Below are 26475 nucleotides of genomic sequence, written 5' to 3'. Positions count from 1 at the left end.
TCCTTTCTCCTCCCAAAATTTCAATACCAAATCAGAAATGAACTTGCTAGGTGAAGTAGGCATAAGAGACATCTTGAGAGAAAGAAATACTCCTCACTCAGAGGTCATGATTGTCAAAGAGAAATCTGGTTGTAAAAAAATTAAAAAAAAAAAGCCAAGAATGCTAAATTTACACAAGAGGAAAAAGGAATGATTCTTAAATAAATAAAAGTGCCTGTAAGACTAATGCATGGGTTCATATCTGAAAAGGACATTTAGAAATAAAGAAAATGCATACAATCATGGAATATATAGGGGGTAGGAGTCAACATGGGGGAGAAACAGGGGGACCCAAAGTTCCCTCATCCCTCAAACACAGCAGTATTGAGGCCAGAAGACTTGGAATTCTAGGAATCTGGGCTACAGAGTGACAGAAACATCTCTAGGAGCCCACGGGGACAACCTGGGGAGCCATAGGTGCATGACTACAAACTGGGAGAGATAAAACGGGAAGCATGGCATGGCAGGGAGGGATCCCCTTCTGTGGAGAGACAAAAGGAAGAGAAAGAGAGGCTGTGGAAGGGTAGGATTATATTTGGACAAGAGAAAAACCATGGACTGGGGAATGGAAAAAACAGAGAAAGAACAATTTCTACCTCATTCTAGGCTTACGAGGCTTTCCCAGGACTAGGGCCAGCCACCCTGTTTGCGTGCCTGGGGAGGAGGGGAGCCAGCCCAGGGCTCAGCAGCAAGCTCAGAGGTGCAGTCAGAGAGAGCAGTCCCCTCCTTTGAGTGTGGTGGGAAGAAGGCATATAGCCGCTCCAAGGACAAAGGACCCTGCAGGTGCCTGCCAGCCAGAGGCCCTTTGTCAGCTGGCTGGGTGAAGTGGCACTACTCCAGAATTGGGGTGCTCAGAGTGGGATCCTTTAAGACATCCGGGTTTGAATCCATCAGAGCGCCTGGGAGGTGCGGGAGACTGTGGACCAGGTAAAACTGGCCCACTCGCACCTGCGCAGCACTATGAGGTTGGTCTGAAGACAGTGGTATGGGACACCCGATCCGGGTAGGAGAGACTGGGGTGTTGCCAGTTTTCTTCCCATCACCAACAAGGTGGGGCTTCAGGGGACAGGACAATGGTCCACAGTGGAGGCAGAACCTGTCTACACCAAACCACACCCCTCCATGCCTGGTAACTGCTATCTACCAGAATGAGACTGACACTGCCTGAACCAGACAGTCCCTCCTCCAGACCAGTGCAGCCACTGGTTCCTAGGCACCATCAAATATCAGTAAAGCAGTTTTGCATTTTTCTGATTTGGTTCTTGGTCCATTCTTATTTGGGGTGTGTGTGTGTGTGTGTGTGTGTGTGTATTCCTTCCCTTTTTTCCTCTCATTTCTTCCCTTCTCTATTCTGGTTGTTTGGTTTGTTTAAGCAGACATTTTTTAATCTATTCTTTTTACCCCTTTTCTGTATCTCTTTCTTCTTTATTTTCCTCTCTCCCTCTCTCTGGATTAAGCAGTATAGTTTCTCTGATTCTCTGCCTGGTCAATTTTTTTTCTTCTTTTCTTTTTTTCCACTCCTGTCATTTTTCTCTTTGTATGGGATAAGGCTTCTTCCACTACCCCCTCCTTCTTATATTTTTTCCAGGGTTACTTCAATGAGCAAATCAAAGCACATCTGGTGGAAGGTCCAAACCACCATTAAGACTAGGGAGATAAAGCAACCAGAGTCACAACAGAGAACACACAACACATTCCAAAACACCTCCTGAAGGGCCAGGCCCTGGACAGTGTATGACCCCTTTTTCATATAGTAGTGCTCACAGATGCAGGACACATAACAAGCTATTAAAACACATAAAGGACAGAAAACTAGCCAAAATAACAAAAGGGAAGAATTCTCCTCAAAAGAAATTCCAGGAAGAAACGACAGCTAGAGAGTTGACCAAAACAGATATAAACAATATATCTGATCAAGAATTTAGATAATGGTCATATGATTAATAACTGGGATTGAAAAAAGCATAGAAGACAACATAGAATCTATTGCTGCAGAGATCAAGGAACTAAGAAATAGTCACAACAAATTAAGAATGTTGTAAATGAGGTGTAAAATAAACTAGATGCAGTGACAGCAAAGATGGAGGAAGCAGGGGGGGAATAAGTGAAATAGAAGATAAAATTATGGAAAATGAAGTTAAGAAAAAGATAAGAAAATACTAGACCACAAGAAGAGAAGTATAGAACTAAGTGATTCAATAAAATGTAATATCTGTATCATAGGAGTTTCAGAAGAAGAAGAAGAGAAAGAGGTAGAAGGTTTACTTGAACAAATTATAGCTGAGAACTTCCCTAATCTGAGGAAGGAAGCAGACATTCAAATCTGGGAGGCACAGAGAACTCCCTTCAGATTCAACAAAAATAGGTCTTCTCCTGGCATATCATGGTGAAACTGGCAAAAGACAAAGATAAAGAGAAAATTCTGAAAGCAGCTAGGGACAAATGGGCCTTAACCTAACAAGCGCAGACACATAAGGGTAGTAGCAGAACTGTCCACTGAAACTTGGCAGGCCAGAAAGGAGTGGCAGGAAATCTCCAATGTGTTGAATAGGAAAAATACGCAGCCAAGAATCCTTTAGCCAGCAAGGCCGTCATTCAGAATAGAAGGAGAGATAAAAGCTTTCCCAGACAAACAAAAACTGAAGCAGTTAATGACCACTAAACCAGCCATGCAAGGGAGACTCTGTGAGTGAAATGCTGCAAAGACTACAAAGGTCCAGAGACATCACCACAAACATGAAACCTACAGATAACACAATGACACTAAATCCTTATCTTTCAATAATAACTCTGAATATAAATGGACTAAATGCCCCAACCAAAAGACATAGGGTATTAGAATGGATTAAAAAACAAGATCCATCTATACGCTGTCTACAAGAGACTCACTTTAGACCTGACGACAACTTCAGATTGAAAGCGAGGGGATAGAGAACCATTTATCATGTTACTGGAAGTCAAAAGAAAGTTGGAGTAGCCATTTTTATATCAGACAAACTAGATTTTAAAATAAATACTGTAACAAGAGATGAAGAAGGGTATTATATCATAATTAAGGGGTCTATCCACCAAGAAGAGCTAACAATTGTAAATGTTGAGGACCCCAATGTGGAAGGAAGCATCCAAATGTATAAATCAATTAATCACAAACATTAGCAATCTTATTAATAAGAATATGGTAACTGCAGGGGACTCCATTTACAGCAATGTACAGATCACCTAGGCAGAAAATCAATAAAGAAACAATGGCCTTGAATGATACACTGGACCAGATGGACTTGACAGATATATTCAAAACTTTTCATCCAAAAGCAGCAGAATACACATCCTTCTTGAGTGACACGGAACATTGTCCAACACAGATCACAAGCTGGGTCACAAAACAGCCCTCAATAAATATAAAAGAATTGAGATCATGCCGTGCATATTTTCAGATCACAATGCGATGAAACTTTAAATCAACCACAAGAAAAAATTTGGAAAGCCTCCAAATGCATGGAGGTTAAAGAACATCCTACTAAAGAATGAATGGGCCACCAGGCAATTAAAGAAGAAATTAATAAATATATGGAAGCAAATGAAAATGAAAACATGACAATCCAAACCCTTTGGAATGCAGCAAAGGCAATCCTAAGAGGAAAATATATTGCAATCCAGGCCTATCTTAAGAAACAAGAAAAACCCCAAAACTTAACAGCACACCTAAAGGAACTAGATGAAGAACAGCAAAGAAACCCCAAGTCCAGCAGAAGAAGAGAAATAATAAAGATAAGAGCAGAAATAAACAATATAGAATCTATAAAAACCCCCACAGTAGAACAGATCAATGAAACCAAGAGCTGATTTTTTGAAAAAATAAACAAAATTGATAAACTCCTAGCCAGACTTCTCAAAAAGAAAAGAGAGAGGACACAAACAGATAAAATCACAAATGAAAATGGACTTATCACAACCATTCCCCAGAAATACAATAATCAGAGAATACTATGAAAAATTAAATGACAACAAACTGGACAAATTCTTAGACACCCACACACTACCAAAACTCAAATGAGAAGAAATAGAAAATTTGAACAGACCCATAACTAGTGAAGAAATTGAATCAGTTATCAAAAATCTCCCAACAAATGAGTTCTGGGCCAGATGGCTTCCCAGGGGAATTCTACCAGACATTTAAAGTAGAGTTCATACCACCCCTTCTCAAGCTATTCCAAAAAATAGAAACAGAAGGAAAGCTTCCGGACTCATTCTATGAAGCCAATATCACCTTGATTTGCAAACCAGATAGAGACCCCATAAAAAAAGGCCAATATCCCTGATGAACATGGATGCAAAAATTCTCAACAAGATACTAGCAAATCGAATTCAACAGTATGTTAAAAGAATTACTCACCATGATCAAATGGGATTCATTCCTGAGGTGCAGGGCTGGTTCAACATTTGCAAATCAATCAATGTGATACATCACATTAATAGAAGAAAGGATAAGAACCATATGATCCTGTCAATAGATGCAGAAAAAAGCATTTGACAAAATACAACATCTTTCTTAATAAAAACCCTCAAGAAAGTTGGGATAGAAGGAACATACCTTAACATTATAAAAGCCATATATGAAAACCCCATAGCTAATACCATTTTAAATGAGGAAAAACTGAGAGTTTTTCGCCCTGAGATCAGGAACATGACAGGGATGTCTACTATCACCACTGTTGTTTAACATAGTGTTGGAACTCCTAATCTTGGCAATCAGACAAAAAAATGAAATAAAAGGCATCCAAATTGGCAAAGAAGAAATCAACCTTCCACTTTTTGCAGATGACATAATACTTTACATGGAAAACCCGAAAGACTCCATCAAAAAGCTGCTAGAACTGATAGATGAATTCAGCAAAGTCACAGGATACAAAGTCAATGTACACAAATCAGTTGCATTTCTATACATCAAAAATGAAGCAACAGAAAGAGAAATCATGAAATTGATCCCGTTTACAATTGCACCGAGAACCATAAACTACCTAGGAATAAACCTAACCAAAGATGTAAAATATCTGTATACCGAAAACTGTAGAAAACTTATGAAAGGAATTGAAGAAGACACAAAGAAATGGAAAAACATTCCATGCTCATGGATTGGAAGAACAAACATTGTTAAAATGCCAATGCTACCCAAAGCAATCTACACATTCAACACAATCCCAATCAAAATCGCACTGGCATTTTTCTGAGACCTAGAACAAACAAGCCTAAAATTTGTATGGAATCACAAAAGACCCCGAATAGGCAATGTAATATTGAAAAAGAAAACCAAAGTGGGAGGCATCACAATCCCAGCCTTTAGCCTCTACGACAAAGCTGTAATCATCAAGGCAGTATGGCATTGGCACAAAAACAGACACATAAGCCAATGGAATGAGTACAGAACTCACAACTAGACTCACAAATGTATAGCCAACTAATCTTTGACAAAGCAGGAAAGAGTATCCAATGGAAAAAAGACAATCTCTTTAGCAAATGGTGCTGGGAGAACTGGACAGCAACATGAAGAAGAATGAAACTGGACCACTTTCTTACACCATACACAAAAGTAAACTCAAAATGGATAAAATACCTAAATATGAGACAGTAAACCAAACCCTAGAGGAGAAAACAGGCAACAACCTCTTTGACCTCAGCCACAGCAACTTCTTACTTGACATGTCTCCAAAGGCAAGGGAAATAAAAGCAAAAATGAACTATTGGAACCTTGTCAAGATAAAAAGCAAAGGAAACAATCAACAAAAATAAAAACAACCAATGGAATGGGAGAAGATATTTGCAAATGACATAATGGATAAAGGGTTAGTATCCAAAATCTATAAAGAACTTACCAAACTCAACACCCAAAAAACAAATAATCCAGTGAAGAAATGGGCAGAAGACATGCATAGACACTTTTCAAAAGAAGACACCCAGATGGTCAACAGACACATGAGAAGATGCTCAACATCACTCATCATCAGGGAAATACAAATCAAAACCACAATGAGATACCACCTCACACCTTTCAGAATGGCTAAAATTGACAACTCAGGAAACAAGAGATGTTGGTGAGGATGTGGAGAAACAGCAACCCTCTTGCACCATTGGTGGGAATGCAAACTGGTGCAGCCACTCTGGAGAACAGTGTGGAGGTTCCTCAAAAAATTAAAAATAGAATTACCCTATGATCCAGCAATAGCACTATTAGAAATTTATCCAAAGGATACAGGAGTACTGATTTATAGGGGCACATGTACCCTAATGTTTATAGCAGTGCTTTCAATGATAGCCAAATTATGGAAAGAGCCCAAATGTCCATCAACTAACGAACGGATAAAGAAGATGTGGTTTATATATACAATGGAATACTACTTGGCAATGAGACAGAATGAAATCTTGCCATTTGCAACAACGTGGATGGAGCTGGAAGGTATTATGCTAAGTGAAGTAAGTCAGAGAAAGACAGATGTCATATGTTTTCACTCAAATGTGGAACTTGAGAAACTTAACAGTGTCGCAGACTATGAGTCTGGAGTTCTCTCTTGTCCAGCAAGAGAGCGGACACAGAATTGAATATGAGAGAGCTAATGTCCAGGAGGAAACAAGAGCCCCGAACAGGGGTTTCGTCTCCTTATTTATTGAGCTCACAAGATATTACCCACATCGTGAATGTGAAGAAAACAAGACCTTACATATGTGAACGTGGAGACAACAATCAGAGAGTAATCATTAACTTGTGTAAAAAGCAAAAGGTCGGGGAGACAAGTGGAGTTTGTGATCAAAGTACAATAGTATATTGGCATCAGATGGAAAGTACTTGTGATCCCATTACAGTATCTCGCTAGCTAACCTCGGGTGTTTTTGCCCCATGGTGGCGGCTTTCCACCCTAAGCTTTTTTCCAACTCATTTATGTAAGTAGAACCTATTTCCCCACAAACAGAAGACCATGGGGGAAGGGAAGGGGAAAAAATAGTTTCAAACAGAGTGGAAGGCAAACCATAAGACTCTTAAATATAGAGAACAAACTGATGGTTCATGGGGGGGCGGGGAGGGTGGGGAAGAGGGGAAAATGGGTGATGGGCATTGAGGAAGGCACTTGTTGGTATGAGCACTGGGTGTTGTATGTAAGCGATGAATCATGGGAAACTACTCCTGAAGCCAAGAGCACACTGTATACACTGTATGTTAGTTAACTTGACAATAAATTAAATTAAAAATAATAAACAATAAAATATATTAAAAATCATGCAACATATAGGAAGATGGCACAAATTTATACAAATTACATCATGAAAAAATAGCTCAGAATGATCTGAAATTACTAATACAAACAGCAACAACAAAAACCACCATATTGGCAAAAAAAAAAAAAATTTGGACGAAGTTTGGGAAGTGGACTGAGTGGACTGGTTAATTTCTGAACGATAAGAGCAAAGAACAGTTTGGTCTATTGCTTAGGAACAAGGATGACCAGAAGAACTTTCAGTGATTACTGAACCACTCTTATTGATCTCTGAAGAATTTTGGAGAACAACAGCAATAATAAGCAATAATAATAATAAACAGCAATAATAAGAAGGTCTAAAAACAAGCTTATTTAATCTTATTTTCATTAGCAAAAAAGTGGAAGAATACAGATTCTACAAACTACAAATAGTGTGACCATAATATTAATCTTAGCCAAGAATCCAAATCATATTTTAAAATGATTTTAAAATAAAAATCACAAATAATTCCACTACCAACTACAACCAAAATTAATATTTTGCTGTAAATTCTTTCTAGAATTTCCCCGTGAATAGATGCATGCCCTTCTTTTGTTTTTAGGTTTTGACCTTTTTATCTCTTTTTTTACTCCTTTCACTTAACAGAATATGGTGACTATTATTTGGTGTTACTAAACATTCTCTTACATATAATATCGTTTTCCATGGCTACATAGTACATTCTACACATACATATTTCATTATATAAATGAACCATAATTTATGAATTGTCCCCCATTTTATTTTCTATTACTCATTTCTAATATTTAGATACTATGACCGTTATTATTTCTGCTTTGAGGAATTTCCTGAGGTTTTATCTGTAACCTAATATACAACTGACTTTTGTAAATGTTCTTTGAACCCTGAAAAAAATTTTCATTCTCTGTATTTTGGATATTATGCAGCATATATTCAATGTCTTTTTTTCCTTAATTTTTTTAATGTGTATTTTTGAGAGACAGAGAAAGACAGAGCATAAGCAGGGGAGGGTCAGAGAGAGGGAGACACAGAATCTGAAGCAGGCTCCAGGCTCTGAGCTGTCAGCACAGAGCCCAACGCCAGGCTCGAACTGAAGGACTGCAAGATCATAACCTAAGCCAAAGTCAGACGCTTAACCGACTGAGCCACCCAGGCACCCCTCAATCTCTCTTTTTTTTTTTACATGTTTATTTATTATTTTTTTTTTTTTGAGAGAGACAGAACACAAGCAGGGGAAGGGTAGAGAGAAAGGGAGACACAGAATCTGAAGCAGGCTCCAGACTCTAAGCTGTTAGCACAGAGCCCAACGTGGGTCTTGAACCTACAAACTGCAAGATTATGACCTGAGCCGAAGTCGGACGCTTAACCCACTGAGCCACCCAGGCACCCTGTAACTATTCAATCTTCATTCAGTATTCATTATATTACACAATTCCTGTATTATTATTATTTCTTGTTTGGTTGGTTGGTATATGAAAGCCTGAGCGTGGCATTTTAAAATCTTTCACCACTAGTATAGTTTGGGTGCAATATCAGTTAATGCAATCAACATTTATTAATGCATATATTTCCATGACAGTATATCTGCACTGCGAATTGGACTCTTTGTTTAGATAAAACAACCCTCATTGCCTTATTTAATGATCCTTGTCTTAGCTGCATTTTGTCTTCTATCAATGTCATGGTTTCTGCTTTCATGTTTGTTGCATCTGCCTGCTACCCTGTCTCAGCATTTTATTTTTAATCTTTGCACATCATTGTATTTCGGGGATGAACATGGTAAATAACATATGGTTGAATTTTATTTTCTGATACAAGATGAAGACCTTTATTAAAAATGGGTTATTTAGGGGCACCTGGGTGGCTCAGTCAGTTGGGCGTCTGACTCTTGATTTCAGCTCAGGTCATGATCCCAGGGTCACAGGATCAAGCTCCCCCATCCCCATTGGACTCCACACTGAGCCTGCTTAAGATTCTCTATCTCCCTCTCCCCAGTTCACACTCTTTTTCTCTAAAAAATTTTTAAAAATATATTTTAAAGCGACCACTTGTAAGCTGTTGTAAATAGGTATTGAAGTTCATCATTTTCATGGCCCTTTTAATTTTCAATGCTTCCTTGCCATCTCCTTTATTTTCTGTCTTGTTTCATATGCAATATGTTTTCTTAGACCCCTGGGTTTGGAAGACAGATTAGTGGAAAAAGAAATTCTATAACTATTATTTTTTAAAATTAAATGTCAAGAACAGAATGACTCTCATAGTTGAACCAAGGATTTCAGAACATTTTATTGTCATTGTCCCATCCTTTTCCATAGACTCCAGACAAACACCAGTCTTTTCAGGCTTTTAAAGTTGTCATCTGGGGCTTTAAATCCCAACTTGTTGTCTCATAAATTTTTGTGACAATGCATACCTTCTCTTTGAATATATTTTACTTTTGCATAAAGTTTTATTTTTTCTTTTTTGAGAGACAGCATATGCACGCATTTGAGCAGGTGAGAAGCAGAGGGAGGAGAAAGAGAATATTAAGCAGGCTCCACAACTTGGGCTCGATCTCATGACCATGAGATCATGACCTACACCAAAATCTAGAGTTGGAGGCTTAACTGACTGAGTCACGCAGGTGCCCCTGAGTACAATTTTAAAACTGGATTCACAACAATAATTTAGACATCTCTTTTTAAATTGGCTTCAGTGCTAATTGCCTATCTTTTATAACATTACTTTCTCCAAATACTTGATTTGATTTTCAGTAAAACAAACTGTGCTCATTGGTTGCACCTAATAGGTTTTAACCTTATTGGGTTTTAGTTTCCTTGCAATCCCTCCATATTTCATTTGCATTTTTGCATACCATATTTCATTTTCATCTCTGCCTGTTCTCATTCTCTTCTGATTTGTAAAAGCCATGGTTCCTTGCCCTCTTAAGAGCATTCCAGTCTCCTAAAATATTTTTTTAGATCCAGCTGGAAGAGTTCATTTATTTTCATTCTGTATGCTATTCTTTGCACCCTTCTCTTGCATTTTCCTTAGTTCCTTTCTGTTTTACTCTTTACTCATTCTCAGAGAAGGAAGCATTCTACAGATTTGATGCTTGTCAAATAACAGGTCCTGGATTTTATTCTCACCAAATGCTAAATTAACAGTGGCAGGTAGATATGCACACGTCTCCGGTGACATCAGGTTTCCAGAATATATTATCCTAGGGTAACTCTACTTGAATTTTATTTTCCTCTTAGTGCTAAGACAATTTCTACTTTTTGGAATTATCACAATACTTCACAAAATGATCAAAACTTCTCAACATTTCATAAGCATCTTAATAGATCTATATTCTTTATTCATCAATGTGAAATCCAATATATATCCATTGCATCAATTCCTTATATCCTTAAAATTCTTTACATACTCACTTGTTGTCGTCACTCAACAAGTGACATACTCACTTGTTGTTGAAGATTGATAGAGATACATTTGCCACTGCAGTTGTTTTGACAACTTTTATTTATTTTAGTATTTATGTTTTAGAATAAAAATATTCATGGGTGATATGCCTTCTAACAAATTATATCTCTTAGCGACAGTTAATGCATCATTTAATGTTTCCTGCATTAAATTCTATTTTGTCTAATCTTAATATTGCTCTCCTTTCTTTCTTTGGTTTGCATTTTCCTGGTATATTTATACTCTTTCCTTTTTTTTTTTTTAATCCTTTCTGTCCCACTTTGTCTTAAACAGCATATATTTAGAATCAGTTTTTGCCCGATCCATGTCTCTTTGTCTTTTAATAGAAATGATTAAGCCATTCACACTTAATGTGATAACATATTTGACCTCACTTCCATCATCTTATTTTGTACTTTCTTTTTTTATATACCCTTGCTATTTTCTTTATTAGTTGTTATCTTGGCCATACCATTCCAAATCTTTCTCCTAATTTTAAAGTTAAACACCCCATTTGTAGTCCCATATTCATCTACTCTCTTACTTAAAAATGTATTTAGTAATTGATACCTCTCACAGCACAAAATGAGAACTTTAGTATTTCAAGTGCTTTTTCCCCCTGGAGTAATCTCAGTTTTTAGACCCAGATTATTACCATTAAATTTTTCATCTATTTTTTAATTAAGAATTATTTTATATTTTGCATGTTTCATAATCATATTCATAACATTTAAACATTAAATTTGCTCAACTGGTTTCATTATTCACCTCCTATCTTTTATATCACATCAAATCCATCCCCAAATATTAATATTCATTAATTTCCCCGTTGATCAGAATATTTTGAATAAATGCTTTTTTCCCTAAAGGATTTCAGTGGTCTACTTTCTGTGAACTTCTTTTGTCTGACAATATCTTTTTTCCCCTCACATAATACTGACACAGTTCTGGGTCACAATCTTATTACCTCAAAACTCTGTACCTACACATCAACTTCCTTCTGACATTTAGTGTTACAAAATGTTTGACACACGCTTATTTTTTTAAATACTGGGTTTTTTTTCTGATTGCATACCAATAGATTTTTTTATCTTATAAATTAGCAACTTCTACCAGAATATATGTTTAATTTTCCCCAGTACACAATGAATATTTTGAATTGAAATCATAAAAATAGTCTTCTATACTTTTTATAACTCATCTTCCATTTTCTCTTCTCCTGAAAAATTCTATATTTTAATGTTTAATCTGTTGAATTATAGCTTCCATTTTTTTCACTCATTAGTTCGTTTATGTGTTTTCTATCCGAAGTGGAAGAATTTACAGTCATCTTTAGTGGTCTGCTTCCAGTTTAATTCTGCAAAACATTTTTCATTTTATTTTTACTTTTTTAATATTTATTTTATTTTTGAGAGAGAGAGACAGACAGAGTACGAGCGGGGGAGGTGCAGAGAGAGAGGGAGACACAGAACTCGAAGCAGGCTCCAGGCTCCTAGCTGTCAGCACAGAGCCCGACATGAGGCTGGAACTCACAGACTCAGGGACGGTGAGACCATGACCTGAGCCGAAATCGGCTGCCCACCCAACTGAGCCACCCAGGTGCCTCACATTTTTCGTTTTAAAGGAGGAAAAGTTTCCTAATCTCAGATTGCTCTCTTTTGATAGCTCCTGTTACATTCTTTTCAGTCTCTAAATAGAACTTGGAACTGTTTTAAAAACGTTTTCTCCTATTTTTTCAATAGTGTCTATTTTACATGGAGAAATTAGTTTTACATTCTCAGAGGTCTTCCTTATTCTGAACTGCTAAATACTGTTTTCATGAGCTTTGACCATGTGTTGACTGCGAGTGAGTCCCACAGCCCATAGCCATGTGTGCTGGCCAAAGTGTGTCTGAGGAGGCACAGACATGATTGAGATGCTGAGGTGGTGTTTCCCATCACCAACCTGCCTAGTACTATTATAGTCCCCTGCCACTTAAATACATATGTTTAACTATATTGAGATATAGTATATATTAATATATATTATATACATTGCATGTTATATGTATTATGTATATAACATATTATTATATATCTTTTTTTTAAGTTTATTTATTTATTTTGAGAGAGTGAGAGGCAGAGAGAGAGAGAGAGAGAGAGAGAGAGATGGAGAGACAATCCCAAGCAGGCTCCAAGCTGTCAGCACAGAGCCCAACATGGGGCTTGAACCCACAAACCATGAGATCATGACCTGAGCCGAAATCAAAAGTCAGATGCTTAACCGACTGAGCCACCCAGGCACCCCCATATATATACCTTTTTAAATGGTGGTAAAATATACATAACATACAATTTATGTTTATTTCTGGTAGTAAAATATACGTGACATAAAATTTACCATTTAACTATTTTCAGGTATACAGCTCAGTGGCATTAAGTACATTCACACTTTTGTGCAACTACCCCCACCATCCATTCACAGAACTTTTTTCATCTTACAAAACTGAAACTCTGTACCGCTACATGAGAACACCTCATTCTCCCCTGGAAACTACCATTTTTAATGGAAACTCCGCAGCCCATGGAAACTACCATTCTCTGTACTTTTGACTATACTAAATACCTCCTATGAGTGGAAAAGTACAGTATTTGTCCTTTTGTGACTGGTTTATTTCACTTAGCATAATGTCTTCAAGGTTCATCCATGTTGTAGCATACATGAGAATTCCATTCCCCTTTAAGGATGAACAACATTCCATTGTAGACACATACAACACTTTGCTTATCCATTTGTTCACTGATAGACACTTGGTTGCTTCCACCTTTTGGCTTGTGTGAACAATGCTGCTATAAATTTAGGTGTGCAAATAACTCTTCATGTCCTTGCTTTCAATTCTTTTAGGTATATATCCAGAAGTGGAAATGATAGCTATATGGTATTCCTATTTTTAATTTTTTGAAGAATCATCGTACTGTTTTCCATAGTGGTTTCACCATTTTACAATCTCACCAATAGTGCACAAGGGTTCCAATTCCCACATCTTCATCAACATTTGCTATATTCTTTTCTTTTCTTTTTTTTGACAATAGCTATCCTAATGGATATGAAGTAATATCTCATTACGGTTTGATTTGCATTTTCTTAATGATTGGTGATGTCGAGCATCTTTTCATGTACTGATTGGCCATTTGTGTGTCTCCTTTGGAGAAATGCTTTTCAAATCCTTTCTGAAGCGCATTTTTTAATTGGATTATTTGACTTTGTGTTGAGTTTGGGGAGTTCTCTATATATTCTGAATATCAACCCACTTTCAGATATGTGATTTGCAAATAATTTTCTCCCATTGTTTATAGTCCCCGTCACTTTACCCTCAAGAGTTGCTATTGAAATTCTTCTACTAGTTTCCTCTTTTTCATCTCCAGGCCAACTTTTCCTTCCACCCTCGTGACTTATGGGTTGGTTGAGCTTTCCCTTGATTCACTCTCACATATACTCTTTATAATGGACTATTGTCACATTTTTTTTAAGTATACTTATTTATTTTGAGAAAGAGAGAGCAAGCACAAGGGAGGGGCAGAAAGCGAGGGAAAGAGAGAATCCCAAGAAGTCTCTGCACTATTGTCACAGAGCCCGACATGGGGCTCAGTCTCATGAAATGTGAGATCACGACCTGAGCAGAAATCAAGAGTCGGACTCTCCACTGACTGAGCCGCCCAGGTGCCAAAATTTTCTGTTGTCAAAATTTTTGACATGTGGGTTACATGGTATCCTTTTTTGGCTGTCAGTACTATAATAAATATCCTCAAATACTTATATATTAATTTGGTCATTTCAATAAACAATTATGGGAGTAGGCATGAGTTAAATGGGTATTCTTCATTTCTTATTTTCAAGGCAGTATTTCTCAAAGGTAGTAAACCTGTACCAGAATCACTCTGAGCCTGAGCATTGGTAAAAAAAAAAAAAAAAAAAAAAAAAAAAAAAAAAAAAAAAAAAAAAAAAAAAAATTGCTGGTTCTGGGCCCCTACTCCACATCTCTGAATCAGAATCTCTGATGGATAGTCTCCAGGCAAAAATAAAAATTCAAGAACTGCTAGGTTGATGGCTGCCATGTGAGCACTTGGAAGAGAAAGCAATGATTCCCTGGAACAAACCAAAGTTCACTCAGAAGTCATAGCAGGTGATTCTTATGTCTTTTTGACAGGTATATTAGTTATGCAACTCAGAGACAGGATATTTGACAAAGCTTCCCATGAGCCTTGCAGGCATGAAGGAGAAACTGTTGAATGCAAAGACAGGGATAATGTGCATGCGAGATCATGACCGGAGTGCAGTGTCCACCGTGGGTTCTGACATGCCAAAGTAGGTTTTTAAAGAAAGTGTAATGCACCACAGGAGGTTTGCCAGAGAAGTTAAGGAATTAAAAACCCTATAGAAGAATCACTGAGAGAACTTCTTTAGCAATGATTCTTAACCCCGTTGAACACTCGTGTCACTTGAGGGTCCTTAAAAATACTCAGGCCCAGGTCCTAACGCCAGACCAATTAAATTAGCATCTCCAGGAGTAGAACCCAGAACTGACAGGTCTGCAATTCTCTCCAGTTGATTTTAATGTTCAACCGAAGTTGAGAACCACTGATCTAGAGAAAAGGACCTTGATTACAAATTTGTGACGCTCCAATGTGGAAGAGGAAGACAAAAAAAAAAAAATCCATGCTTGATAATTCACCTGGCAGAAGTGACACTGAGAGTCTAGATGAGTCAGCAAATGGCTACTGGCATAGCTCACCTACCAAGCCCAGACTCTCAGTGCTGTGAGAAACTTCCTTCCCTTATCGAAGAGGCATGGATCTCTTTGACAGGAATCTTTCAGATATTGGCAATACGTATACCAAGATAAATGAAAACCGACTCCCACGATCTCATCAGCTCTTGTGGTTTCACTTGCCACTTATACTGATGATTCCCTAATCTGGGTCTCTAGCCACATAGCTCATCTGTCAACTACATCTCCACCTGGATCTCTCACTGACTCTTAAAATGGAACGTGCTCCAAACTGAATCATTATTAACCCTGTCTTTTCCCCTGTTCCTTGGTTCTCATGGTCACAGGAACCACTACCCTTCCAGGCACACAAGGTAGAAGCCCGAGAGCTACACTTGACTCATGTGCCTCCCTCACTCCCTCCACATCCACTTAATTACAAGTTCTTTCCTGATTCCTTCCTTCCATCTGTCCCACCTTGTTCAGTCCTCATATTACCTAAATTCCCATGGAAGCCTCCCAATGGGCAGCCCTGCTTCCTGTCTTCTCCCCTCCCAACACTGCAGCTAGAAGGATTGCTCTAATGTTAAAATCTGAGCACGTCAGTTCCCACTTAAATTTTCCCAGTGGCCCTCCACTTTCTATGAGAAAAGATCTACATTCTCTTGGTTGACAGACAAGACCCAAGTGCCCACATTTCCAGTCTCACCTCCCATCACTTCTTGAATCACAGTGTGCTCCAGCAACACGGAGCTGCAGACAAGAACTGCCTCTGAGCCATTGCTTACAGTTTCCTCTATTATCCACATTCACTTCTTCACTTCTACCCATCCTTTGAATTTCAAGTGAAGCTCATCTACTACAGAGAGTAACGCCTGACCTCCTTGGTCTAATACTTTCCTAGGCTTGGGAGGTGACCCCTCCTCTAGAATCTCATCTAAAGATAATGGTACACAATTTCTGGCTCTGTTCCATCCAGTTCCCAGAAAACTGGTTGGTCTTATCCCCAGCAACTACTCCTACGCCTAGCACAGAGGGGATGTTCAGTATATATTTGCTGATCTAATGTTAGTCAAGTGATTGGGCGAATTTCCTCAGGAATGCACTTGCCAATAATTTGCATGATTTAAGAATTAGGAACAATGGAAGCTTTGGGGTAGAGAGGGAATTTCCCCAGCTACAGGAACATGTAACTACTGATTCCTAATGATTGATCAAAATCACTCTGTGATCAGCCAAAGGCTGCTGGACATCCTGGCATGAGAAAAAGGAGGGGACCAACTTCCACAGTGGGTGTCCTGGGGTCAGATTCTGAGGATCATGGACATATTTGCTGATGAAACTTTGGGTTGACAAAAGTGGGAAACTGGATGCGAACACCCACCCCACTTTGCATAGACCTCAAGGATTCTGGAAGGAATCTTCTAGTCCTTGCAGAGACTAAAACAGCTTTCTGCAGCTCTACTTTAACTGAAATACAGGGACACTGAGGCAGCTAGTAAAATGCTGTGGGCCACCATACAAGAGCAGAGAAGTGGAGAAATACAGCAAGGAATGAAAACATCTGGGCCAAACATTTCAAGCATGTCAGCATCTAAGGGTCAAAGTGGCCTTGCTGACCTCTGGCTACTTGGAACTTTCATACCAGATCAGCCATGAGGGAAGCAACAACTCAGTTTCTGTGTAGATGACACTGTTTATGCCTTAAGTGAGGAGAGAACTGTCTATGCAGACCACCCAGAAAAGCAAGGTGCGCCCAAATGGCCAGCTGCACAGATGGGTCTGGAGTTTGTCAGCTGTGTGCCATTGAGTTTTACCTGTCCTCCCTTTTCTTGCCATAGTACACTCTTCGAGATCCATCCCCTGGCCTCTGCTTTGACAAAATCATACTACTGAAATATGGTGGGTGATGTCTGTGCTGATTGTCTCACACTTGTGATTGGAATCAGGAGAGCTCATGGATATCAGCACAGTGTTTTCTCCTAAGTGTGGTACACATGCAAAGAACGGTTACTATTATTATGAGTTTTATTATTTCTTTTAAAAAGTCTTTTCTTACATGAACTTTTCTCTCTGTGCCCCTGTTCTGCCTTGAAGACCTTGTACAACTTGGAAAACAAGAGCCCTTAATCTCTCCCTTACTTTCTCCTTTTAAATTACAATGCCAGGAAAGAAAGATTTTCACTGAGGTATCAATGACTTACAAGGTTAATTCCAAGAGCAAAGTGGACACTTCCTATCAAAAACAAAGGCTGTGTGCTCCTTCAGAAATGAAGATGAGGAGAAGCTGTGCCCTGGGAAAAGCACTGGGGAAGAGTGGGAGACCTCAGCTCATGTTCCTGTCTTGGATGTGTGACCCCAAGCAGGATACTTCCTCTCTCAATGCAGGATTCCTCATTTTAAGATGAAAGCCTGGGATCAGGTTCTCTCTAGTCTCCTTCCCTGAGTTCATCTTCTATGATACTAGAGACTCTTAGATCTGCCTCAAATGAATACAAGTCTTTTGGCCTAACTGAATAATATCCTAGGGTTCTAAGACAACATGCAATTGAGACCACTGGACCACTCTCCTTAACCTATTCAGAATCATAAAGTTAGCCACTATCACCACCACCACCATTACCTCCAGAGCAAAGAAAGTTCTATTTTTTAAATACGAAATACAATGTATTTCTTAAGTTGAGGGGCTGACGTTAAACCCCAGGGAATATTCTAGAATAGGATGTGTAATTATATTTTAGGACTGAAGTTGTGATCTCTAAGAACTAACAAGGGTTAACTGAAATTTAGGTTATGTCAGAATAACAAAATAACTTCTTTGACAAAGTTATTGGCAGGCAGATCAGGGAAATACCAGTGATAAGGAGTATCTGGACTTTATCAAAACCTTGTAAGATTCCTTTGATAATTTCTTGAAAAAGATGAAGAAATATGGGCTGGGTAATAGTATAAAAAGTTGCATAAACTTTCTGAAAGAGTGCTGGTTACTTATTGAATTAACATCTATCTTTAGGGAGCATATAGTAGAATGCCTCAGATCCTATAATATTCATCATTTTTATCGATGACTTAGTTGAAGAGGTCATGCTCATCAGATTTGGGGATGACAGGAAGCCAGCTGGAAGGAACAGCAAATACACTGGGTAACAGATTCAAAGCCGGAAATATTTGGGCTAGTTGGCACGGAAGACAAAATTGAACAAGATAAAATGAGTAATAAATGCAAGGGCTCCAGCTTCAGGTCCCAGGGAGCCTCTGCACGAGCATGGGGGTGTGGGGCAGGTGATACACTTCAAGAGGAAGTTTAAAAGAGAGTTGTTGTTTTTTTTTTCAGTTGGTACTAAGCCCAACAGGTTATTATGGATATAGATCCCTAATTCAACCTTACAAAGTTTTAACAGAAATATGAAATGTGAAATGAAGGAGGTAATCATCTCTATTTGGTATTAATTAAGCCTCCCTTGAAATTTTGTATTTTACTCCTTAAGAACAAAGACAGAAAAACTGGAGCAAGGATGGTAACTATAGTTAAGACACTGAAGCCAATGGCCTACGAGGCAGGTGGAGCTATGCAAAGGGCACAGGGAGGCTGGGGCCGGATCGTGCCATGAATTGGCTGTGAGATCCTAGCCAAGCCAATATTTCCCTCAGAGCTGGTGAGAGAACTCCCTAGGGAGAAGCATGGATGCTGGTGGTGGGTTCATTTGCTCTCCTCGGTTTTGCCCTCTGGTCAGATTATGCTATAGGTGGGTTCTTTTCTCCCTTGTCACTCATCCAGGGACAAGACCCTTAAGCCCCCAACCCCAAAATTTTACACTTAATATTCTATTAACATTTGTAAATTATACCAATTTCTTCCCTTGGGAAACCTTCAAAAATACCCCTCTTTGGGGGCACCTGGGTGGCTCAGTTGGTGAAGCGTCTGACTTCAGCTCCGGTCATGATCTCACAGTTTATGAGTTTGAGCCCTGCGTGGGGCTCTGTGCTGACAGCTCAGATCCTGGAGCCTGCTTCAGATTCTGTGTCTCCCTCTCTCTCTGCCCCTCCCCCCCCTAAAATAAATAAACAGTAAAAAGTATTTTAAAAAATACCCTTCCTTTGGCTTCCAGGGAAGTCAAGCTGATGGCAGTTCACATCTACATTACCCCACACAACATTTACTGAGGTAAGCAAAAGGCTTAAGGCAAAAGGCTCTGAAATCACAGGACCCTGAGTTAAAACTCAGCCTCTCCTATTAGCTTCGTGAGTGCTTACCTAGACTTCCCTGAGACTTAGTTTTCCTGTCTGTAGAACAGGGTTAATACCAGGCTCATAATGATACGAAGATTAAGTGAGACAATGCATGTACAAAATATAGCACAATGTAGAGCACAGAGTAGGTGCCCAATAAATAGTATTCCAATATTACTACTACATTTACTACCACTATCCCTCCTCTTTCTTTCTCCCTACTCCCATTCTCCTTTGGAAGCCAGGAATTTCCAGATGAACATTCTATAGGAAATGTTCTATATGAGCATTTTCTTTCCTTTTAAAAAAACGTTTCTTTATTTTGAGAGACAGCATGCTACACGAGCGAGGGAGGGGCAGAGAGGCAGAGAGAGAATCCCAAGCAGGTTCCACTCTGTCAGCACAGAGCCTAATGCGGGGCTCGATCCCATGAACTATAAGATCATGACCTGAGCTGATACCTAGTCAGTCGCTTAACTGACTGACCACCCAGGTGCCCCATACATGCATTTTCTATTATGGTAGCCAGAAGGTATATGTACGCACTACGAATATGACTCATGTGATTGAAAAATGGAATGTTAAATTTTGTTTAATTTTAATGAATTAACTGCAAATGGAAATACTCCCATGTGGAAATAGCACAGCTCAAGACACCTTGCTGGTATGTTTCTGAGACTGCCTGGCCAGAGCAAATAAAGATGCATGGAACAAGAAATGCACATAAAGCACCCAGTACAGTCCCTGGAAATCTCTCTTATTTCTTCATTTACCACATTTAATTGTCTATAGCGCATAAGTTCTACCTCAGGTGCTGGCGGTACGGTGAGAGCTGTACCTTCAAAGAGCTCACAATTTAGAGAGGGGTATGCAGGTAAGTGATTTCGCCATAGCAAGGCAAGTGTGTGCACAGGTGCTATGGGTGAAGGGGGGACAGGTCTCTACCTCAGATGAGCAGTCAGGGGAGCCTTCCCAGAACGATGGTTTAAGATCTGAGCAGTCTTATGTAGATTTCATAGTGGGGACTCAATTAATATTTATGCAATTTACAACAACAGACTATATTCCAGGGCTATGAAACCCAGTGCTGGAGGTGGTGGCTATGAGGCAAACACTGTCTTATGGAAAACTCATACCTAGGGCCAACTTGTTGTCTTCAAAAATGTCCCCTTTGTGTCTTTTTGTATTGTCTAATTCTGTTTCTCTTCTGCAGCCATATCTTCTTCACCTGAGGACATTTTTTCAGATGATGAATATAACCTTATTTTTTATTGCTTTATTTGTAGTCACTAACCATAACTGATTATGGGTAGGGGGCAGGGGGGCAGATGCACTCTGTTACATATAAGATAACATCAACTCCTACTGTGGTTTTGTTCTGGAATTCTGATACTTCGTACAAACAAATGGCTCTCTGAACATGGCCAGTATGTGAAGAAACTGTTACAGATTGGTTGGACTGGCTGAATCTGGCTGTGACAGTGACACACATTAACAGAAGTAAGAGTTATTCTAATTACTTCTACAGAGAAGTAGGATCTTTTGCACATTTCCACATTTTACACAATGTTTGATTTGCCCAAGTCTAATATACGACCTCTAGCCAGAGAATTCTGCAACTGACAGCGGCTCACATAAAAGCAGGTAGAGCTTTATACTGTATGGTTTCCATAATCACATGTGTGTGGATAAGGCTGGATGATACCTGTGACTCCTTCTCCCAGGAGGCCAGGGGGATGCTCGTGTGGGGTGGTTTGGTCATGTGAGGCCCTTGGTCTGTTTGAGTCTCTAGAGGTCACCTGCTTTGACTGTGGCCGAGTTGCCTCTGATGGATGAAAGTGTAAATTAGTGTAGCCTTTTCAAAAAGCAGCTTGTCCTGTATATCAGGAGTCTCGAAACATTCATGCCCTTTGGCCCAGTGATTCTGCTTCTGGGAATCTATCCAAAGAAAGTATTTGGAAACGTGTGCAGCAGGGATGTTGTGCAGAGTTATTCGTAGCTGCTAAATGACTAACAGTGTAATAATATACAGCCATGAAAATGATGTTCACGAAGGACTTTTGCTATAACACTAATGGGGGTGTGTGTGTAGAGAAGCAATAGTTACAGAGGTTAAGCAACCACCCAGGACCCAGACAGCCTGGATTTAAATCTTGGGTCTGCCTCTTACTAGTGATGTGGTGTGGGCAAGTCTCCTGAACTCTATGGGGTTGATTATAATACTTGCCACAGAAAGTCTTCTGAGGATTAAATGACACAATGAATATAAAACACTCAGCACCTAAAATATACAGTTACTAGATACTCAATGTTGGCTCACTATAGATTATATGATTTCAAGGCATAAAAATGGCTAGTAAAGAAATATGCCAATATAGTAACAGTGTGGAAATGGGTGGTGGAATCATGAGTGGTTTGACCCTTTGCACACTTTCCAACTTCCCAAACTTTCTGCATCCAACATGAATTACTTTCACACTGAAAGGGTATATCATAAAAGATGTAATACAATAAGATTTTTTCAAAAGAATTTATCACAACAAAATTGTACTTCTCTCTTCCTACCCACCCCTTCCAAGGCAGGAGCTGGGGGCAGCCTCCTCCCCCAGGAGAGGGAAAGCCTGCTGGTGTGTGGGTTCTTCCTCCCGCAGAGCCTCAGGCGTGCACAGCTGGGACCTCTGAGTGGCACCTGTTAAAAGTGCTCCATGTAGTGGGGGGGAAGGGGGGAGAGTTGGAACTGGTGTCCTTAGTAGTTCCTCCTATTTCTGAGAGTCTAGATTCCAAGATGCTCTGATATTTATCATTTTCGTCCCATGTCTTGATTGATCTGAACCAAACACTGAACTGAAAGTGTAAGGTGGGAAAGACTCATCTACTTGCATCCCATCCCCAGACCCCTCCTAGAAAAATACCTGAAATAATGCCTACCGTGCTACACATAAACTAAGGGTGGCAAAGGAAAGACTTAGATCAGAGATACAACAGGGAAGTTAGCTTAGTTCCTGCTGCTTTATTTAATGAGTATAATTTATATTCAGAACGGAATCTCTGCCAAATACAGCCCTTTCAACAAGACAAACAGCAAAATCCCTCCCACGTTCGGACATATCCCTGGAACGAGGGGGTAGGTTATGAAGCACAAAGTAGGGGTGTGAGAGGGTATGCGTGTGTATGTGTGTGTGTGTGTGTGTGTGTGTGTGTGTGTGTGTGTACGTGACCAAACTGCGATGACATCTGCCCCTTCGATCTAACGTCCTTCACTGACAACGAGGGTGCCCTGTGCTCCAGCAAATGGGCCGTATTCTACACAAAGCATCTCAGGCACGGAAATCGCGAATTCGTTCTCCCCATTGGAACCTGAGGGGCAGTTCCCAGCCCTAGGTCCTGACCGCTGTCCCTCATCAGTGACTACCCCCGGTCCACATCTCCAGACCCAAGGCGCGCGGCCCCCAGACCCCGAAATGAAAGAATGACCAACAGCGCTCCCCGGCCCTCCCGGGACAGCGAGGTCATCGTATGCTAATGAAGCCAGAGGAGCGGGCCGCGCCTGCCCGGGAGCGCGTCGCGTCGGCGGGTTCTCAGCTCTCCCGCGCGCCACTGCGGCGCAGCCACAAATCACCGCGCGCTGCCGCTGCCGCAGACCCTCGGCCGCGGGGAGGGGGCGTCGTGGCCGCCACTGTGAGTGCCGCAGCTGGATCACTCACATCTGGGGACGCCTCCTCGCTCCCTTCGCAGGCTTTCCACTGCAGTGATGGCGGGGGTGCGGGCGGCGCCTCAGAGTCACCTGTAGGGCTTTTCGGAACTCCGCCGCCCCCTCCGCAAATTCTAGTTCATCCGTCCAGAGAAAGAAAATGTCAGAATATGCAAGGTGAGATGGACCAGTGGAGTTCTGCAAAGCCCCACAGGTGCTACGAGATGCGCGCCCTTCAGGACGCAAACACACACACGGACACACATGTGGTGACTCAGAGACTAAACAGGTCGGCTTTATATTCTCTCCCATCCCTCCTCTCCCTCCCTAGCTTGTATTTGTCAAGGTGTCCGCGCGCTCTCCAGCCTCCCTTCAAGCTCCCCTAGCCCAGAGGCTCTGCGGACTGTCCCAAAGTCCTGGAACCCCGCGGGACGGCCAGAGGCTTTGACGACCAGACGTCAGTAAAAGTATCCCCGCTCCTCGCCGCCCTTGGGCACCCTGGCGCGCGAAGTGGCTACCAACGAAGCAAAGTACACCTAGAAGGGGGGAATCTGGCCAGCTGCTGGAGCCAAGTGCCCGGAGCAACGCTTCCTCCCGCCCGCACACCTTTGGGGCGTGCAAGCTCTTCCCAGTCGAAGCGAGAGGCGATGCCCCCGTGCCGCTCCCGCGCCCTCAGCCTCCCAGGGGTGCATCTCCTCCTGCAGGGGCTTTGCTGCAGGTGGCACCACCAGGGTGGGCGCAGTGGCCTCCCCCGCCGCTCCCTTCCCGGGCCGCGCGACCGGCGCCCGCTCCGCGCTCCTTTTCCAAGTTGTGGCCGCCCGCGCCCGCGAGCCCGAGCCCCCTCTGCCGCGCCGGCCGCCGTCTTACCTCACCATGCAACACTTGGTTGCGCGGTTCCCCGGGGCGCTCCTTCCTCGGGGCTTATTCCCTTACTTGGGAGGAAAGAGGAACCGAGAGGCAGGAAGGGGGGCCGGGGCTGTGGTCTGGGCGCCTTCCCGCCAGCGCAGCCCTCTCGGGGAAGGGGACGGCCCGAGCGGGCGCCGCGGGGCTGGGGCGGCGGGACGGGGGCTAGGCAGCGCCGGGTCCTGCGCCTGCTCGCGTATCCGCGGCTCCAAAGCAGTGCGTCCCGGCTGCCCGCTACTACGGCACTGCGGCGCCCCGCCCCTAGCCGCTCCGCGAGTCCGGCTGCCACTCTCCCGCGGAGCCCTGCCCCCGGGCGCAGAGCCCGCCCCGCACCCCCGCGCGCGCGCGCGCACACACACGCGCCACACACAAACACGCGCGCACGCGCGCGCCACGCACACACGTGAATGCGGATCGGCTCGCTGCGACCCCGAGTCCCTTTGGCGCAACTTGGGCGCGCGCGCCGTTGGGGCACTTCTCTCCGAGAGGGCTTAGGTCGGGGAAGACCAGTTAGAAGCTTAGGGGTTCCGGGAGGATGCAGCAGAGGTGGGCTGCGCGGGGCGCCAGAGGCCAGCTGACTCCGGGCACCGAGGACAACCGTTCGACAAATCGAATACCCACTGGGCATTTCCACATCCCAACCAAAGTCTAGGCTGCCTTAATATCCGACCAAATCAGAGAGGGGGAAATGCAAATTAAAAGTCAACAAGTTCTCTCCGTTTCCTGGGAACTCAGTGTCTCTAACCTGCAAATCCCTGCCCCGGCCCGGAGCACGTTTTCTGACAGCTCTGGCCGTTGGTGGCAGGAGATTGATCGGTGCCTGTTCAATATGAAAAGATCTCCCCCTCTGCGACTATTGTGGGGACCACCGCAGCCCGCCAGCGCTGACCTCTGATGGCCAGATCAGGTTTCAGGACTCAGAGTTGTTAGTTCCCTTTCTCCTTTGCTTTTGGTTGACTGCGGACTGTTTTCCCGCACACCAAACAGACTGCTTCTCCTTTTAAAAATGTAGGAAAGTACAGAAAAGGGGCAGGGAGTGAGGGGTAAGGGATAACGGCCAGCACTGGCCACGGCACCCCGAGTTCTTGCTTCTTTTTCCATGACGTGCATGTCCGCATGGGGTGGTGGTGGTGGTAGTGACACTATCTTAGGCATGTCACGCCAGCAGGATGACTTCTGTCCATTTCACACCACATTTAGAGTCATCGGGAGGTTGGACTCTCATTTGTAAAATATGTAGAGTTTACCATTTTCCACAGCTGAGAATTCTTTTCCGCCAGCAGGCAGTGAAGGTCCTGGGGTCAGGACTGCAGCCAAGAAAAGCTTTCTGCAGATGCAGAGGCGCCAAGGGGCCTTGGGTGTCTGGGCATTTGGGGTAGAAGCCTCAGACATGAACGTCAAACAGCTCTGAGGACCCTGATGATCAGTGTCCATATTAGACCATCTGCAGGCAGGCTGATGGGACAGATGAGGAAGTGAGGTTCAGAGATTTTCCTGCAAGGTTCCACGGGGCAGTGAAGGCAGAGCCAATACCAGAACCCCATGTTCACACTTCATCCTATCATTCACCAGTCACACTTCATTCTATCACCCTGTTTGGTTCTCAATGCTCCCTTTTAGCTAGACTGATCTAATCCTAGTGAGGGTGCTCTTGGAGTTTTTCTTTTATCTTTTCTTGTTTCCCTTTCACTCACTGACTCATTCATTTCACAACTATGTATTAAGCTCCTACTGTGACTTCAGGCACTTTCCCTTGACTCTAATCCTGGGCTTTCCTTTGGAAGAAAGAAGAACCTAAAGACAGAAAAGGCTTAGAACTGTCCCTGTCCCTGGTAGAGGAGAAGGCTGGTCACAGGCTTACTGTGTATATTTTCACAGTGCTAGGTTGGAGAGATGTGAAAGACACGATCCTTGCCTTCTGAACTGCATTATTTGTGGAGGAAAACACTCACATGCATGTCACAAATAAAAATATTCTTGCTCTGTCTATTCCTGACTCCTTCTAAAGAAGGCACAACTGAGGGAGAGCTTATATTTGGCCGAGCATCATGATGAATTTGGGGATGCATTCTTTCAGGTAGAGGGTTTGCCTATTAGAGCAGGAAGGGAATACACTGGATGGGAAGAATGGAGAAGACATGAAAAGATAGTA

General features: G+C 41.8%; 1 protein-coding gene across 1 annotated transcript in view; it reads right to left on the bottom strand.

Moving 5' to 3' along the window:
* DGKG (diacylglycerol kinase gamma) overlaps positions 1-24473 on the bottom strand; it is a 201489-nt gene extending 177016 nt beyond the window's left edge. The window contains exon 1 of the mRNA XM_042956236.1: positions 24288-24473. The gene's annotated coding sequence lies outside the window, so the exon portion shown is untranslated. The remainder of the gene's footprint in view (positions 1-24287) is intronic.
* Between the last annotated feature and the right edge of the window lie 2002 nt (positions 24474-26475).

Source organism: Panthera tigris, chromosome C2, assembly GCF_018350195.1.
Source record: "Panthera tigris isolate Pti1 chromosome C2, P.tigris_Pti1_mat1.1, whole genome shotgun sequence".
Lineage (NCBI taxonomy): Eukaryota > Metazoa > Chordata > Mammalia > Carnivora > Felidae > Panthera > Panthera tigris.
This window is presented reverse-complemented; position numbering and strand designations above follow the sequence as displayed.